The sequence below is a fragment of the Hippocampus comes genome, unplaced genomic scaffold, assembly GCF_001891065.2.
Source record: "Hippocampus comes isolate QL1 unplaced genomic scaffold, H_comes_QL1_v1.1 scaffold270, whole genome shotgun sequence".
Classification (NCBI taxonomy): Eukaryota; Metazoa; Chordata; class Actinopteri; order Syngnathiformes; family Syngnathidae; genus Hippocampus; species Hippocampus comes.
Window position 1 is genome coordinate 1,312,802 of NW_017805631.1, and position 10,012 is coordinate 1,322,813.

At 41.5% G+C, this 10,012-nt stretch overlaps 1 long non-coding RNA gene across 1 annotated transcript in view; it reads left to right on the forward strand.

Annotated features, from left to right (window-relative positions):
• The first annotated feature begins 237 nt into the window (after window positions 1-237).
• LOC109522847 (uncharacterized) overlaps window positions 238-10,012 on the forward strand; it is a 19,218-nt gene continuing 9,443 nt past the window's right edge. Inside the window, exons 1-2 of the long non-coding RNA XR_002169638.1 lie at window positions 238-248; window positions 5,315-5,326. This is a non-coding gene — a long non-coding RNA (uncharacterized LOC109522847). The remainder of the gene's footprint in view (window positions 249-5,314; window positions 5,327-10,012) is intronic.

The window sequence follows — 10,012 nt, forward strand, 5'->3', positions numbered from 1 at the left end:
TTTCTCTGAGAAGCTTCAAAGCCGCTTCCAGGAAATGCTAGATTGGAGATGGAAATAAACTTCTTAAAATGTGATTTTTGTTTTTTTTTTCTGGTCAAATGCTGATTGTCAAAGAAGTGCAATTTCCCATGAATATTTGTGTGATGCTGGTGCGCAATTCGTTTTTGCCTCCCTTCTCATCGGGACTCACGTTAATGTTCTAAATTACTTGTTCCAGATGCATGACATACGGGCAAGCCACTTTCGTCGTTTACCTGCTCAGAACCTCCAGGATACAAACGTTCACTTAACTGTGACTCTTTTAGAACGAGATGGTCAACGCACAATGCAAGAAACACTTCCTTGACTGTATTTTCCGGGAGATGATTACTTCTCCCGGGGAAACCACTTTTTTTTTTTTTTTTTTAAATTATTTATTTTTGTGTTTCTTCAAGACAGAAAGTTGCCATTTTGAAAAGACTTTAGTTGTGTGTCATCTCAGTCATCTGTTTTTGGGCTAGAAATTTAGAGAAGTGAATGAACATCCTCTGAGATTGACGATTTCCTATTTTTTGCCAGGGGTTGTATTTTAACACAGGGGGAAAATGCTTTCTCATGTTCTAGTGCACTATCCTGGATTAGACTTCATAAAGACATGAAGTTCAAAGGACTTTGCCCCATGCCTGCTTTTAAAACCATCATTAGCTTTTTTTTTTTAATTTTCAATTACTGATACCCTTGAAATGTGTCATTTTACATTGCTATGCAATTTTAATTACATAGTTTGTAATGTGGGTGGCACAGTGATCGACTGGTTAGCACGTCCGCCTCACAGTGCAAAGGTGCAGGGTTCCGGCTCCGGCCTTCTTGTGTGGAGTTTGCATGTTCTCCCCGTGCCTGCGTGAGTTTTCTCTGAGTACTCCCACACTCTTCCCACATTCCAAAAACATGCATGGCAGGTTAACGGAACGTTCTAGGTGTGATTGTGAGCGCGAATGATTGTTCGTCTATGTATGCCCTGCGATTGGGTGGCAACCAGTTCAGGGTTTACCCCGCCGACTGCCCACAACCCTTGTGAAGATAAGCAGATTAGAAAATGGATGGATGGATGTTTGTAATGCTGTTCCTTTAACATTGTTATTTTCTGAAATGTAATGCTCCCGCCCTTGGTCAGGACCCTCAGAAAAGAGATCTCTGATATCAGTGACATCACACAGTTAAGTAAAAAATGCTATAGAAGATTATTAAATAAAAGATAAAATGTTACGGCCACAGGATGGATGACAGTCGATCTTGAAAGGCCCAATGAACCTTGGACCCATCTTCTGGGAAACCCCAGCGAGGTGGATGTACCGACTTGACCTCTTTTATCAGACAATAGTCAAGATTATGAACCACAGTACGAGAGACTGAGGCACGTGTATCTGTCAGACACGGTGGGCCCACCAGAGATGAGAGTGGACAGAGGGAATTGACACCTTTCTCCTTCAAGGGGAACATAAGGACAAATGCTTGAGATGTAATGATTTCTCGGAAATCGATTTAAACTGCTTGAAATATGTATTGAAGTAAAAAATAAAACAATAGATTCACAGTGCCATGGATCTTTTTGTTTTGGTCATGACCCACGTCTTATGACCATTTTTAGGAACATCAAGTCCCGATTATGAACAATTTTGTAGATTTGGCATTCCATTAAGACAAGAATTTCGGCCATCTTCCAAGAGAATCAAGGGAAGTTGGGGGCTTGGGGGTCGGGCACTGTGAAATCCGAACATTCCATGTGACCACAAAAACAACACCCGAAAAAAGACTCTTTATTGACCTGGCATCATGAGACTACAGGAAATGCAAATGTCTTCTTTTTGTTCACAAGCAACAAAACAATGACAAATTGCATTTCATGTCGATGCAATTTTAAGTAGACCCTATGAAATATTGTGAAGGTGTTTCATGTCTGTGTGGCAAGGGTTCTTTCCCTTGCCACTTATTCCATTTACTCAGCTCACCTGGTCAACTGGATGCAGACAGTGATGGAATCACAAATCAACAAATATGGTTTAGTGTTAAACTTTACTATCATACATTTCATACATACAATATCATACATTTATTTTTCACTCATGAAGGGTTCGGTGAATGTGCATATTAACTGGTTGGGTTCGGTACCTCTAAAAAGGTTAAGAACCACTGCTCTCGACTAATCACACACACACACACACACACACACACACACACACACACACAAATAAGACTTTTTGACAACCGTTGACTGTCACATTCATACCAAGTGGAAAGAGCAATGTGAACCTGCATGTGACTGTACTCTAGAAGGAGGCCTGTTACTTTTTATTCTTCTTAATTCTTGTTTTCAATGCATAAACGGCAAATTCAAATATTACAAGAATTTTTGATGGGAAGCTTGGCCATTTATTCCACTCAGCCTCTGATTTTTTTTGTGGAAGGTGACATGTTCCTGGTGGCGGGGAGAATGATGGGTAACTACTTCTTTCACGAAGGACCATGTCTGCAGGGACTCAGTCCTCCTGTTGTACGTGTTCTGCTTGGTGGGAGTCCTGAATCTGCTATCGTTACACTGGAGGACTGCCCAGACCTGGATCAACTTGTGTGTTTAATTTAAACATAAATATATAAATACATTTTCTTTGTTCTATATTTTACAATGGGATGCTATTTTATTGTCTATTGCACTTGATGTGTGAGGTTTTTTGTGTAATGAAATACTTTGTCCCCCGCCCCCCAATTTTGCTGCTGTAGACTGCAAATTTCCCCAGTGTGGGACAAATAAAGGTTATCTTATCTTATCTTGTGTTGTATTCTGTAGTCTCTTGAAGCTTAAAAGGGGATTCATACTGAGGATAAATAAAGTGTTAAGGACTTGCCGTTTGTGTGGGACCTCCCTTCTCTTACAGAAAACCACAGGAAGTAGCCTTTTGAGAAGTTGTTGATCTATGCCGTGAGTGAATGTTTTGAAAGTTTGATAAATGTTCATCCAAACATGTCACACGTCCTGTTTGATGTTTCCACCCTGTGAGTGATGTTTGGTGTAAATGCACATTGCGAAGTAAAAAAAAAAAAAGAAATCTGACGAAATTAAAATGCTCCACTTTATCCTGATGGTTTCTATCCCCAAAGTCCTATTAACGGGTAATAGGACGCATCACAAGGCAAATGAAGCAGCTCAGATGAGGTCTCGTAATCCCAATGTGGACACTGTTGACCCAAAGACCTGACGCGATGGTCTGGCTTTTTCCAAAAGACATGGCAGGGAATGTCATTGCTAAGGTTAATTTTAATTATTCTTGTCATCTGGTGCCATATCTGAAGTAAATGTTAGGGCTCATACCTGGTCACTTTCTTCAATGCATACATTACCCCTAACTGACATAATGAGTATCAGTCGGTTATGTTTGACCAAAGAGTATCTAAGAATAAAAAATGATAGTCTTTCACATGCTATTTTTATCCATGCAGGTGCGTCTTTAGCAAATCGCATGGCCTCGTGATGATGACAGTGATGATGGTGATGTTTCCTCTGAAAGCAAATGCTGCATAGCAGGCTATCTGCGACAGTTTTATACCTAATGGCAGTCTTGAAGGGGTGGCTAATCGTCTATTCAACATGAGTAATCCATGCCATTTATTCTGATGACTAATCAGTCATTTAAATCAACTCCATAGCAACACCAGCTGATTTGGCCAAGCTGCTCAAATTCTGGACTGGATAAGAGGTCCTACCACAAAGTCTTTCTGTTGAGGTCAACAAGGGCAGATACCGCAAAGCATCCACCTGTTTTGAGATCTTGCGTGTACCAGGGCATTACAAGGATTGCGAATCTGTAAATACAACATCCTGTCCTGCATCTGCACTTGCCATACAGGATTTGGTCTTGTGAGACTTGTTACAATTGTCAAACGAGTTTGTTTTAGTCAAAATATTTTACTTGTTTAAAGTTTAAGCTAGTTTATGATTCTGTTCTGTTTGTTTTGCAGTGTCTGGCGGGAGTGGAGGGTGTTCCCTCCTGAGCCACCCCTGTCGTTACTCTCATTATCTAGCTGCCTTTATAAACTCAGTCATGTCGACAACTGGCTGTCGGATTATTGCCCTTGCACACAATTCTCGTACCAAGTGCAATTTTCTCGACCTTCATCATTTTTGCCTCCAAGTTTCTCCACACTTTTCCAAGTAGTTTCTTGTCAGTAGTTCTTGTTGATATTCCTCAGGTTGTGTTTTTGTGGAATAGATTTCCTTGTCCTTTGAGTGACAAGTGATTTACATTTGTCTTTACACTTGGCTTTAGCAAGCGGTTTTGGTTTGTCTCGTTTAGTCCTGGTTCTTTGTAATCACCATCATTTGTTGTACTTTGTTGGTTGTGCATTTTGTTAACGATCTTAACTTTGTCCGCATTTGTGGGATCCAATTCTGTTCTGGACTCTTCCAGATCTGTAACAAAGCTTTTCCAGATTCATCTGACAGTATGTAGCCCACATGTTTCTACTTGTATTTGACTACAATTTGAATGGAAAACCACCAGACGCAGTCCTTACTCTGGTAATACGATAAAGATATTGAAGGTGACCTAGCAGTGATTTTATTTTCACATTGTTACACAATGAAAAGCATTTTGTATCATCACAAAACGTGCAGCTGAACTTTCACACAAAATGGTCAATTATTTGCTAGTTTTGGTATGAGCGACAACATATTGTCAATTTCTATACAGTATTCTAATAAACCATGTGGAGACAAAAGTTCAAAGTGGATTCTATTGTACTACTCATAGATAACTTAAGGGGATGATCATCTGCAAAAACATTAAAAGATCAACAAAACTGCAATCTTTCTGATCAGTTTCTTCAAACTGTACACAAAATTGAACAAGAGCAAAGCAAATATCGTTGCCAAAGGACTGAGATGCAGCGGTCAACTGCATCCCTGAAAGATGTCGGTTGTCCATTGTCTGTGGGCATTCAATGAAGCTGGTGTGTTACGATTTGCGTGGTGGTCGTTGTTGGAACGACCCCAAAAAGCAGGGAGGAGCAGGGTGGCTGACCAAGCTGTATTAAACAAAAATGCAAACAGAAGTACACAGGAGAAACTAACTCAAAAACTCACTCAAATAAAGTCCAGAAAATCTCAGGAAACAAAGTAGCAAACAAAACATAAGACAGTAAACAAAACATGACACATGCACAGAGCCACACACAACAGCAATAATGACCTGACACTGAGTTGTCGGGCATCAAGTCTTTTAAAGCAGCAACTAATGACACAATGACCAATAGGTGTGCAGCTGCAGGCGGAGCCCGACAGTGCCACCTGTTGGTCACAAACAGATTCATGACAGTACTCCTCCCTCAAGGATCCCAGATGTCCCAAAGTCACCCATAGGCTTGCTTCGCCGGGGAACAGGAACAGAGGGCGACGGCAACCCTTGCCTCGCCGGGAACAAGAACGGAGGGCTATGGCAATCCTTGCGTTTCCGGGGAAACAGGAACGGAGGGCGACAGCAACACTTGCCTCACCGGGAACAGGATCGGGTGGCTGTGGGACTAGGCCTCTGGTCCTGCGGGGTCCAGTCTGGTTGGATCATTCTGTTACAATTTGCGTGGTGGTCGTTGTTGGGAGGACCCCAAAAAGCAGGGAGGCAGGGAGGAGCAGGGTGGCTGACCGAGATGTATTTAACAAAAATGCAAACAGAAGTACACATGAGAAACTAACTAAAAAAAAAAAATCATTCAAATAAAGTCCAGAAAATCTCAGGAAACAAAGTAGCAAACAAAACCTAAGACAGAAAACAGAACATTCATGATGTGTCCAGCAACACCGATGCGTCGACGCACGCGTCGAGCTCACAGAGCGATCCCCCGCATCAGTGCGCATACTGCCTCAAGACGATCATGTGACCAATGCATAAACTGCGTCAACTTAGTCGAGGGGGCGTCAACGCCGCAAAAGCCTGCCAAACTGTGGTTATAAGGGAGTGCGTCGAGCAACGCGATGCCGACTGCCGAAACAAGCCAGACCTCACCCTCGCTCGCCTGTCGAAGTACATGCATATTATTATTATGCAGGAGCTCCCGGGGAAGCGCAAATTGTCCGCTGTGTGGGTCCCTTTTGATCTCCTTTTGGAGACTAAGGTATTTATTCAAATCTCCTTGTCTCACCAAGTGCCTCTCAGATGATTGATTATTGTTCCATTCTAATTCAAATCAATTTCAAGGTGACTCTTAGTTTACATTCACATATTTTATTGCAGCTGAAATGTCAAATTTGCCATACAGAAATATACACCAACAAAAGCACCTCTGCAACTGCATCTGGCATGTTACTCATCATTATTAGTTTGTTTTTGTAAACTGTTCTAAATGCCATTTTTGTTGGGTTTTGTTTTTTAGATGACCTGTGGCAGCATCTCTATGATGACGTGCGGAGACTGGGAAGAGGTGCAACAGCAGATGCTATATCAGAGGTCTAGTGATGCCTGGCAGAGGGGAATATTGCATGCAATCAAGACCCGCTGTTGTATTGGAATGACCAAAACACTTCTTTTCCAAACCTCTCCCACCTCGCAAAGGAGTTCCTCTGTATGCTGGCCTCATCTGTGCCATGTGAGCGTGAGTTCTCCACAGCAGGGGAAATAGCATGTAAAAAAATGCAACAGACTGAAATTCAAAACACTGGAGCATATTCTTTTTCTAAATACAAATTTGTGAAGACAAAGCCCACAAGCATCCTCATTCACATAATTTTCACATTAATGAAACATATTGAATGATACAATATGAATGCCTGAATGTGAATGATATTGTATACACTTCATCATCAAATCAGTCAGTTCAGTCTGTCAAGTGCGTTGGCTGCAGGGATTTTGAAGGTCCAGCAGGTGGCAGTGGTCAGCAACACAGTATCAACACAGTGTGTCATTGTGTCAACATGCTTCATGATGCCTCATGGACCCATCACTACAAAACATGACACATGCACAGAGACACACACAACAGCAACAATTACCTGACACTGAGTGGTCGGGCATCAAGTCTTTTAAAGTGGCAACTAATGACTCAATTACTTACAGGTGTGCCACCTGTTGGTCACAAACAGATTCATGACAAGGTGCGGTTATCTCCATGAAGTCCACCGTTTTCCCACTCAATGTCAGGAATCTCTTTTAGATTGTATGGAGTAACATCAGACACAATTTTAAATACTTTGTTCGTTTAGCTTCTAATTAATTGGCTAAACATGAAGTATATTATTTGTTCACATATTTGCATGTACTTCTGTGTTAGCTGAAACTGGATGACATGTGCCACCAAGCTCCCATAGCCAGTGTTGCCAACTTAGTGACTCTCTTGCTGTATTTAGCGAGTTTTCTGACCCCTCCAACGAATCTCATTCAAAAAAGTGTCGAGCAACAAATCTAGCAACTTTTTCAGGTGTTATTGGAGACTCTGATGTTAATTTAAAAAAAAAAAAAACCTGTGAAACTGACTGAGGGCCTAGGCTTAGTTACCATCATTTTCTCAACTGCCATTGAGCTGTGTTCGATTGTCTCTTTTTGGTTAGATCGTTAACGTAGATTTGTACATTAAAAAATAAGTTTAAAAAGTTCATGTTTCATTGTGACCAAACCAAACTAAAGAACACTAAACCAAAATAAATTAAACATTTAAAAAAAATGCACAAAAAATAAATAAATAAAAATCCAAAATAACTCCGCTTGAGTGTCTCGATTGGGTCACTTTTGCTGGTCCCAAGCCCAAATAAAGGAGGAGGGTTGGAAATGTAACAATCAAAGAAACAAGAATCAACAGTAGAAAGCTCATTTGTAATTCTGTTTTTTTTCCCCTCACCATTTGTCTCTCCGACGACGTTATTCCTTTCCTAACAGCGTCCATTGCATGCTGCATGCGCATGGTCAATTATGCAAATTGGGTGATGGCGAACATTTAGCGACTTCTAGCGTCTTTTAGGACAGCCAATAGCTACTTTCCTTACTGAGGAGTTGGGAACACAGTTGGATAGGGATCATGTGGCTCTCCATTCTCAGTGGATGGTTGTCCCAACCATTGTGGAACGTATCCAAGTCATCCTGCATGCGGGGGAGGAACACAAAGTGGCAGCAGAAGCGGGGTGTTTCATTGCCAATACCTTTTTCAAGGTACTGGAAAAAAATCATAATAGAGACAGGTCACAGCTGCCCACAGGTCTCTCCATAGCCAATCAATCCAGATATACAGCTGTTCCTTCCAGTTTCTCGGACTGTAAACATGCTGCGTGCAACAACCACATTTTCAACTCCTTGATGTGCACATACCCAAATAGGGAGATAAAACACTTTCAAATATCACATCCATCTATATTAAAAATTGCTTCCAAATTGTTTGATAAACGATGTGTAATGAGAGTGGTTGAATATAAACATTGAGAATAAACATTCTAGTTCTGCACTTATAAACTCTCTGACTAAAGAGTATGAAACAGGAGTACGATATTTTCCGCACTAAAAGGCACACCTAAAAGCCTTCCATTTTCTTAAAAGCTCACAGCGTGCCTTAAAATCCGATGCGCCTTGTGTATGGTCATTACGGTAATATGTCAACCCCAAAATGGCTCCTTGCTAGAGAGATGCTTACAACGCAGAGTTCAAACAGAAGGCGATGGTTTCGCAGTTGAACACGGAAATAGAACAGCAAGAGAGTTCAACGTTAACGAGTCAATGATATAACTTGCTGTTGGCTAAGTGAACTGTGTCGGTGCTTTATTAAATACGTTTTACTGACATCTGATCGTCGCTATATGAAGTATAGTGTAGTGTAGTGTAGTGTAGTGTTCTGTTGGCATTTCCTTGAGCTTAGCTCTATCTAGTGGATGCATTGGAAATTGCGTCTTATAATGCAGTGCGTCCAATATATGAAAAAAAATTACAAAATAGGGCATTCATTGAAGGTGTGCCTCATAATCCAGTGCGCCTTTTAGTGTGGAAAATACGGTAATGCGGGCTTCATCTTGCCCCATATTAAATATATTATGAACACTTAATTGTCTTTAACCTGCCATTTTTCCGACCATACAATTTTCTTTCAGCAGTGTTGCCCGAAATTCTAGAGTTCATATACGTTGCCTTGTTGCAGACTTATGATAAAGTGTTGCAAAAATTTTCTTGACTCACTTGTCGAAGTGAACTCTAGAACTAAGAGTAGCCGACTGAAATTATAGTCATGACCAGTGGTGGATGCAGTCTGTCAAGGAGGGGAAGCTCAATTTTGGCCGATATCATAAAATGTGTCCGTTTATATAAACGCAAATTCTACTCTCCGTTCCTTTTCAAGAAAAAAATATCTGTAACCCTGCCATACCAACAAGGCGTCTTTTCCAGGAACTTAACTAGTGTCCTACAACTACAGCAACTACAATAAACCCACCAGTAATAAAATATTACGGTAATTCGTCGCTTATCGTTTTCAACAGAGAGTGTCGCTTAGATGATTTGAAGTCGTCTCCAGTTCAACTTAGAAAAGAATGAGAATTGAAAGTGCTCCCACGGATGCCTACACTAAAAGATCGGTGATTGGCTCATTTCGATGTCAATCAAACTGGAACACAGGCTGAGACAGATCATCCAATCTGATGCAGAAAAGCTGAGCGTCCGGTACCCTCCCACTGCCATCCCGTCCCAGAGACGTCCCAGAGAGTCGAAGCGTCCGTGGGCGGGACAAAAACCAGCTTGTATCCAATGACTCGTCTCCATTCAACGCATTGGGACAACCTACCCTGAACTCTCGAGAAGCTCAGCATCTGGGCAGGAGACGCTCAGCTGACGCTGAGCGTCCACCGTTTAAAGCAGGGGTCCCCAACCGCCGGGCCGCGGACCGGTACCGGTCCGCAGGGCATTTGGTACCGGGCCGCACAGAAAGAACTTGCCTTATTTCCGTTTTATTTATTTCGGAATGCGAAATATGTTTTATTTTGAAAAATTACCGGATTCTCTGTTACATCCGTCTGTGT